Consider the following 8,739-nt stretch of genomic DNA (forward strand, 5'->3'; position numbering starts at 1 on the left):
GCCCGAAAAAAGGACATGGGCCCATCTTCCTGCAGGTCCACCACCCGCAGGAGGCACCGTAGGGGTCATGGGTGCATTGTGAGCTGGGCGGCGGTCAGGAGCAGAAGCCCTGGCGGACTGATCCCTGGATATGAAGACTGGCAACTGAGAAATTGAATTTTACCTCTCTGATGGGGACAGAGCCTGAGTTAGTGTGTGAGGTTGAGAGGTACCAGCTGGATATAGTCGGGCTCACCTAAATGCACAGCTCGGGCTCTAGAACCAGTCTCCTGGAGAGAGGTGGTGGACTGGAGTGGGTATCCTAGTATCTCCTCGGCTTCCTGTCCGTACATTGGGGTTTCTTCAAGTGGACGAGAGGGTTCGTTCCCTGCGCCTTCGGGTCGGGGAACGGGTCCTGACCATCGTCTGCACTTATGCACCAAGTGGCGGTTTAGAGTACCCAGCATCTTGGAGTCCCTGGGTGGGGTGGTAGAGGGTGCTCCACCTGGGGACTCTGTTTTCCTACTGGGAGACTTCAATGCTCATGTGGGCAACGACAGTGAGACCTGAAGGGGCGCGAATGGCCTCCCGGATCTGAATGCGAGCAGTGTTTTGTTGTTGGACTTCTGTGCAAAACACAGTTTGGCCATAACGAACACCGTGTTTGAACATGGTAATGGGCTTGGTTAGCCTGTGGGAATTCGGAGGCAGCTGATAGCTACCAACAGGCCAAGTGGAACACGGCTTGGGCTGAAGCAAAATTTTGGGTGTGGGAGGAGTTCGAAGAGGCCACAGAAAAAGACTTTCGGACTGCCTCGAAAAGATTCTGGCACACTGTCAGGCAACTTAGGAGGGGAAAGCGAGTGCTCTACCTACATTGTGTATAGTGTAGGTGGAGCGCTGCTGACTTCAGCTGAGAAAATATTCAGGCGATGGAAAGAATATTTTGAGGACCTCCTTAATCCCACTGTCATGGCTTCCATGGATGAAGTGTGATATGGTCAAGGTCAAGGGTCAAAGGTCAAGGTCAAATTTATTTATATAGCACATTTCAAACAGCCAATGCTGCACAAAGCGCTTAACAATATAAAAATGGCATTAAAAAGCAAAAATGTAATACAATAATAACAATAAAAAACAATAATAGGACAATAAAAGAATTAAAACAATAACTAAAACTGATTCAAATAAGACCAAAATGCTTGGATCATAGTGTGTTAAAAGCCAGGGCATAAAAATGTGTCTTTAGTAAAGATTTAAATTGCTCAAGTGTTTGTGCAGATCTAATATTTAAGGGGAGACTATTCCAGAGTCTGGGACCTGCCACAGAGAAGGATCTATCACCACGAGATTTGAGATAAGTCTGTGGGATGGACAGCATTAATTTTGAGCTAGACCTCATGGTCTTTCCTGGAGCATAGGCAGAGAGGAGCTCAGACAGGTAAGGAGGGGCTCGGGCATTAAGTGACTTAAAAACAAAAAGTAAAACTTTAAATTGGATCCTGTAGGAGACAGGAAGCCAGTGTAAAGAAGCTAAAACTGGGGTTATATGCTCTCTCCGTTTGGTACCAGTTAGCAGGAGAGCAGCTGCATTTTGAACCATCTGAAGACGATGGATGGTGGCCTGATCTAGACCATAATACAGTGAATTGCAGTAGTCTAATCTGCAAGTAAGGAAAAGGTGAATAACACGCTCAAAGACGTTAGCCGGGAGGTATGGCTTTACCTTGGCTAGCTGTCTTAGCTGAAAAAAGCAGGACTGAACTACTGCACTCACCTGCTTATTCAATTTAAAAGAACCATCAATGTAGACACCGAGGTTTTTTACATGTGTTTTACAATACGAGGAAAGGGCGCCCAGAGTGCTGTCGATATGATTAAAGTTGCCAAAAATGACAACCTCAGTTTTATTTTCATTTAGCTTTAAAAAATTTAGTGACAACCACTGTTTGACATCGTCAAGGCAGCGTAATAAGAGCTGGGGATGGTCTGACCCTGCTTTTAAAGGTAGATAAATCTGCAAATCATCAGCAAAACAGTGAAATGAAATGCTGTACCGCGAGAAGATGGAGCCCAATGGCAACAAATAGAGTGCAGACAGGGCAGGACCCAAAATAGAGCCTTGAGGTACACCGTATTTAAGAGGGGCTGTTTTGGAGTTGTGGGGGCCCATATTGACATGAAAAGACCTTTCTGACAAATAGGACCGAAACCACTGTAGGGCAGATCCTTTTAGGCCAGCATGAAATTCTAGCCGTGATAACAGGATGTCATGGTCGACCGTGTCAAAAGCTGCTGACAAGTCCAACAATAAAAGGGCAGCAGGGCTGCCAGAGTCCAGAGTTAAAAGAATATCATTAAAAATCCTTAAAAGTGCCGTCTCAGTGCTATGTAGTGATTTAAAACCAGATTGAAATTTTTCAGAAATCATATTAAAATCAAGGTGGGCCTGCAACTGTAGGTAGACCACTTTCTCCAAGACTTTAGATAGAAATGGAAGCTTTGAGATTGGCCTGTAGTTGGACAGAACAGTTGGGTCCAGGTTTTGTTTTTTAAGAAGAGGCTGAACTATAGCTTGTTTAAAGCATGATGGGACGCAGCCTGTAGCAAGGGACATATTAATTAATCTCAGGATAAAAGGCCCAACAGTATTAAAAGTGCTTTTAAGCAAGCTTGGAGGGAGACAATCAGAAGGGCAGTGTGATGATCTAAGGTTACTAACTACCGCAGTCAAGTCATTAAGGGAGACGGGATCAAACTGCTCTAAGACAGCTGAGCACACAGGAAAAAGACTCGGATCTGAAGCAGCAGACGACAAGACAAGAGCCCTAATCGATAGAATCTTGTCATTAAAAAATGCTAAAAAATCATCGCACATACTTGGTGAAGAAATGACTCCAGCATTATCACGTGAACTAAGAAAGCGGTTAAGGACATTAAAAAGTACCTGAGGCCTGTGACTGTTTACTGACACTAAATTTGAGACAAACTTTGTCTTTGCAGTTTTTACAGCTTCTTGGTAAGCAGAAAGACGAGTCCTTAAAATCTGTAGGGAAACGTGCAATCTGTCCTTTTTCCATCTCCTTTCGGCGCGTCTGTAGTCACGTCTGAGGGAGCGCGAATGTTGAGAATTTACGCCAGCGTCCGGTTATATGTTAGATAGCAAGCAGCAGACGGCTGAGTTCCACTCCACCGAGAGAGCTCGTGATGTAATTCCCCCCCCCCCACAACAGCCCTTTTGAATGTCTCCCTAATTATGAGGTCTCAGGGTTGGCAAGTATGCTCCCACTCCCCAAATGCTCTCAGCCAACCACAAGCATGCTCTCCTACTCTGTCATAGTTAGCTGATATGACTGATAGGCTTAACAGCCTCTAGACTGTGGAGCAGCTATGCCATAAGTGAGTGGCAATTTGAACACAATAACACTGATAACACAACAATCAACTAACTTGTAATCGAGTGCGTTACAATATGTAAGGAAACATGTTAGCAGTGGCTACAGGTTGTATTTATTTTAAAGAACAGAACAGACTCAATATATGAAGAATCATACAGAAGGGTGACAGAAGGCCACCAACATCCCAATCGTCCCTCTCACCTCAAGCTTCATGTTTTGAACAAGGCTCAAACACACAAATATGCATAAACACGCATATTTATCCCTAATAAAGTTATTTATTGTTAGCAGATTAGACATGCAACCCTTCTGCCTCCAGACAGCAGACAAGTACAAGCTAAACTACAACACTAGCAGGATATTCCTTTGTTTAGAAAAACATTGCATATAAGATAACAAAGCAGGTTTTTGTTTTGAGCCTACCCTAGATCAGAAAGCAGGTTGTTGTTTTGAGCCAGCACTAAATCAGATTCTCTTGAGTCTAATTAAAGTTAAAGAAAATGTATTTTAAACTGTATCTCAGTCAATTAAAAAATTGATAACAAATACGTATTTGGGATTTAAGCAGATATAGAATATATTTTGAATAAGACTATAGTATATCACAGAGTTACTCCTCTCGCCCCACCTTTTTGTTCCACAGGGATTAATTTTTGCTACTTTAAAATGTATAAATACAAGTCTTACTGTATACAGTGCCATATAATGCCACCCAGTGGTTTAGCTTTTCCAGACAGCATGCCATCTACGCAGAAATGGCCAGAACAGGGGTGGGCATTTTTACAACTGTTATTGGTAGCGTGTTTCTCTCAGAGTGAGGAGATATGCAAGAGGAGAGGGGACCCTGAGAACCCCCAACTGTCTAAGAATGGGGATATTATACTAGGAGGGATGTTCTCTTTTCACAGCAGCTGGAAAGACAAAAAGGATAACTACATGCAGAAACCACTGCCACTGCAATGTACCAGGTATAACATCGCAAAAATGTATTCAATTTTGAAATATCTAAAAGTGGTCTCCAAAAAAAAGGTGTCAGGCCTTTTGTCCCATTCTGGTTTAGATATTCATGTATTTCAATTGTGTTACTGACTGATTGTTAAATGTCACTCAGTTAAAATCAATGTTCTGTGTCTTCTTCAACATGAAGCTAAATATTATATCAATTATTTACTGTTTGGATCAAGTTTGAATTTCAGAGAGTTCCAGTTTGCCCAGGCTATGCGTTTTGCCATTGAGGAGATTAACAACAGTTCAGATCTACTGCCAGGAGTCTCTCTGGGCTATAAAATGTATGATACTTGTGGCTCCATTGCCAGAGGTATAAAAGTTGCACTTGCCTTAGTAAATGGTAATGAAAATTTTTCTGCAGTGTCTGGAGCACCCTGTACCAGACCTGCATCAGTGCAGACCATTTTGGGAGAGACTTCTTCCTCTCCTTGCATGGCAATATCAACTGTAATTGGGCCATTTTATATACCAATGGTGGGTAGGATTGGTAGAAATGTAAGAATTTCTGAAAAAAAACCCAAACAAAAACCATTTGCCTTTATTGTTCCACTTTATCAATATATATCATTCTTTGTGTTTTCCCATGTGAATTAGTTCTTTTTTCTCTCTTTTAGATCAGTCACTTTGCCACATGTGCTTGTCTCAGTGACAAAACCAAGTACCCATCCTTCCTCAGAACAATACCAAGTGATTACTACCAGAGCAGAGCCCTGGCCCATTTGGTCAAGTATTTTGGATGGACTTGGGTTGGAGCTATTCGAACCAATGATGATTATGGAAACAATGGCATGGCCACATTCACAGAAACTGCACAGCAGCTGGGCATCTGTCTAGAGTATTCTGTATCTTTTTTTAGGACAGATCCATATGAAAAAATTCAAAAGATCATTGAAATTATAAAGGCTTCAACCTCCAAGGTGATCATTGCCTTTCTTTCACACATGGATATGGATGTGCTAATAAATAAACTGTCTGTCCATGGCCTAACTGGGTACCAGTGGGTAGGCAGTGAGTCTTGGATATCTGATTCCCAAATAGCTGCGATGGATATACATCACATACTGGATGGTGCCATAGGTCTTTCAATTCCAAAAGCACATGTCAGTGGCTTGAAAGAGTTTATACTGAATGTGAAGTCACTGAATTCATCTAATAATGAACTCTTTATTGAGTTCTGGGAGACACTATTTAGTTGTAAGTTCAAGGAGTTGAACTCAACAGCAGAAAATCAGAGGGAGTGCACCGGACATGAAGATATGACTGGAGTTCAAAACAGTTTCACTGATATGTCACTTATGTCTATCTTTAACAATGTCTACAAAGGAGTGTATGCAGTGGCCCATGCACTTCACAACATCCTCAGCTGTAATGAAACATGTAACAAAAATGTGCAGCTAGACCCATTCAAGGTGAGGTTACATTTGAACAAAAAGTAGCAGTTGTGCTGTCTGTGTTACAAAATGAGATTCAATAAATTAACAGACTGCCTGTCTTCTTAGATTTTGCAGCGCATTCTAAAAATTTATTTCAAAACAAAAGAAGGAGATGAGGTTTACTTTGATGAGAATGGAGATCCAGCAGCAAAGTATGAAATTATAAACTGGCAGCCGAGAAAAAACAGTATTGTGGAGTTTGTCACAGTTGGCCTTTACGATGCATCACTTTCTCCAGACAAACAGCTGACTCTGCAAAATAACTCATTAATTTGGGAAAGTAACACAAAGCAGGTAGGGTATTAGAAAATAATTAAAACCGTAATTAAAAGCTACAATTTAGATTTTGAATGTTTGAATTTGGTTTGAATTTGAGGCAATGAAAAATAAAGCTCAAATGATACAGGCACTTTTGTTGTAGTCATTGTGCATTTATCCATGCAGGTTCCTGTGTCAGTTTGCAGTGAGAAATGTCCCCCAGGAACACGCAAGGTTCTCCAGAAAGGAAGGCCTGTTTGCTGCTATGACTGTATAAGATGTGCAGATGGAGAGATCAGCAACATTACAGGTTTTGTGCTCTAAACTTTAGAAGTTAGTGAGGCAGGCTTTGCATTTTTGTTTAATTCACATATCCCCCAAACCCAGTAAAAAACACCTTATACCAGGCTGTCATTAAGACAGGAAAAACAAAAAAGAAACAGACAAAAAGACCTATGCCAGATCTCTTTTCACAGTTCAAGAGTCAACTCCAGGTGTCACCAAATCTTCAAAGTTAATAGAAATAAAAAACAAAACAGTCAACTCAACAGATAACATGGGTTTGTAGGTTGAACTCTTTTCATTTTTGCATGCTCTATATTTAGCTAGGTGCAGAGTAGAAACTGGAGCAATGTAAGAAATGCATCATCTACTATGTTGATGAGAAAGTGAAGAAATGTCAGGAAACATGTTGCTTCTTCTCTTTATAACTGTGTGACATCAGTAGCTTACTAGAGTAATTGTAGAAATGATATAGGATAATAGATTCTTACACTACACTCAAAAAGATAATAAAGTAGATGTAAACACAGAAAATTATGCACATGGGGAAAAGTGAAAAATCTACTCATGAAGTGTAACATCTGGTTCATTATCAATTTGCAGATTCTGTCAGCTGTGTGAGATGCCTCCCTGAGTTTTGGCCAAATGAGAAAAAAGATGCCTGTATTAAGAAAGAGGCAGTGTTTCTGTCATATGAAGAAATTATGGGGGCACTCCTCACTGCTGCATCTTTATTTGGAACATGCATGACTACTGGTGTGGCATTAATATTCTTCAAATACAGGAAAACTCCTATTGTGAGAGCAAACAATTCTGAGCTGAGCTTCCTGCTGCTCTTCTCTTTGACATTGTGTTTCCTGTGTTCTCTGACGTTCATCAGCCAGCCCTCTGAATGGTCTTGCATGCTGCGACATGTAGCATTTGGCATCACCTTTGTCCTTTGTATCTCTTGTGTTCTGGGGAAAACAATGGTTGTTTTAGTGGCTTTCAGGGCTACACGTCCAGGGAGCAATGTAATGAAATGGTTTGGACCTGCACAGCAGAGACTCTGTGTTACAGGTTTCACTCTTATACAAGTATTCATATGTGTCATCTGGCTAACAATTTCTCCTCCTTTTCCATTTAAGAATTTTAAGGAATTTAAAGATAAGATCACCTTAGAGTGTGCTTTGGGCTCTGTTGTAGGTTATTGGGCTGTGCTTGGCTACATAGGAATTTTGTCTCTCTTATGTTTTATTTTTGCTTTTCTGGCTCGGAAACTGCCTGATAATTTTAATGAAGCCAAGTTTATCACCTTTAGCATGCTGATATTCTGTGCAGTGTGGATCACATTTATCCCAGCATATGTCAGCTCTCCAGGGAAGTTCAGTGTTGCTGTAGAAATATTTGCTATTCTTGCCTCCAGTTTTGGACTGCTGATTTGCATTTTTTTCCCCAAATGTTATATCATCTTACTGAAACCAGAAAGGAACACAAAAAAGAACATAATGGGAAAGGGAGCTCCATAATCATCTTTCTGAAAAAAATAAATAAAATAATATGTAAGCAATGGTTTGGATATTCAAACAACAGTTCACTTCATCCTTCGGTTACAAAGATTGTATTTTTAAAATGCATATGAATATCCCAGTTACATTAATATGGTCATATTGCGAAAAGTATTCACACTCACTCATCGAAATTATTGAATTTAGGTGTTTCAATCACAGGTGTATATAACCATGCATGTAGGCATGCAGACTGCTTCTACCATCTACTATCATTTGTTAAAGAAATGGTTGTTCATGGAAGAGCAGCTACAACCAGACTTACGTCACTAAGCACAATGCAAAGTGTCAGATGCTGTGGTGTAAAGAATGCTGCCATTGAACTCTAGAGCAGTGGAAACATTCTCTGGAGTCATGAATCATGCTTCTCCATCTGGCAATGAGATGGACAAGTCTGTGTTTGGCAGGTACTAGGAGAACTGTACATGTCTGACTGCATTGTGCCAAGTGTAAAGTTTGATGGAGGGAGGGGGGCTTATGGTGTGGGGTTGTTTTTCAAGAGTTGTGCTCAGCCCCATAGTTCCAGTGAAAGGAAGTTTTTTAAATGCTTCAGCATATCCAGAAATTTTGAATAATTTTATGCCCCCAACTTTGTGGGAACAGTTTGCGGATGACTACACACCAGTGCACAAAGCAAGGTCCATAAAGACATGGATGAAGGTGGAAGAACTTGACTGACCTGCATAGAGTTCTGATCTCAACCCGATCAACCACCTTTGGGATGCCCCAAAAAGTTGATTCTGTTCATTGGACATAGTGTTTTCAGTAGGAGAAATGTTTTGTCACTCATCCAAGTGACTTCTTCACTCTCAGCTGACTTCAGGTTTCCCCAAC

General features: G+C 41.0%; 1 pseudogene; it reads left to right on the forward strand.

The window, feature by feature from the left end:
- The first annotated feature begins 4,205 nt into the window (after nt 1-4,205).
- On the forward strand, nt 4,206-7,866 carry LOC134640592 (extracellular calcium-sensing receptor-like; annotated as a pseudogene).
- The last annotated feature ends 873 nt before the right edge of the window (nt 7,867-8,739 follow it).

Source organism: Pelmatolapia mariae, linkage group LG14, assembly GCF_036321145.2.
Source record: "Pelmatolapia mariae isolate MD_Pm_ZW linkage group LG14, Pm_UMD_F_2, whole genome shotgun sequence".
Taxonomy (NCBI): domain Eukaryota; kingdom Metazoa; phylum Chordata; class Actinopteri; order Cichliformes; family Cichlidae; genus Pelmatolapia; species Pelmatolapia mariae.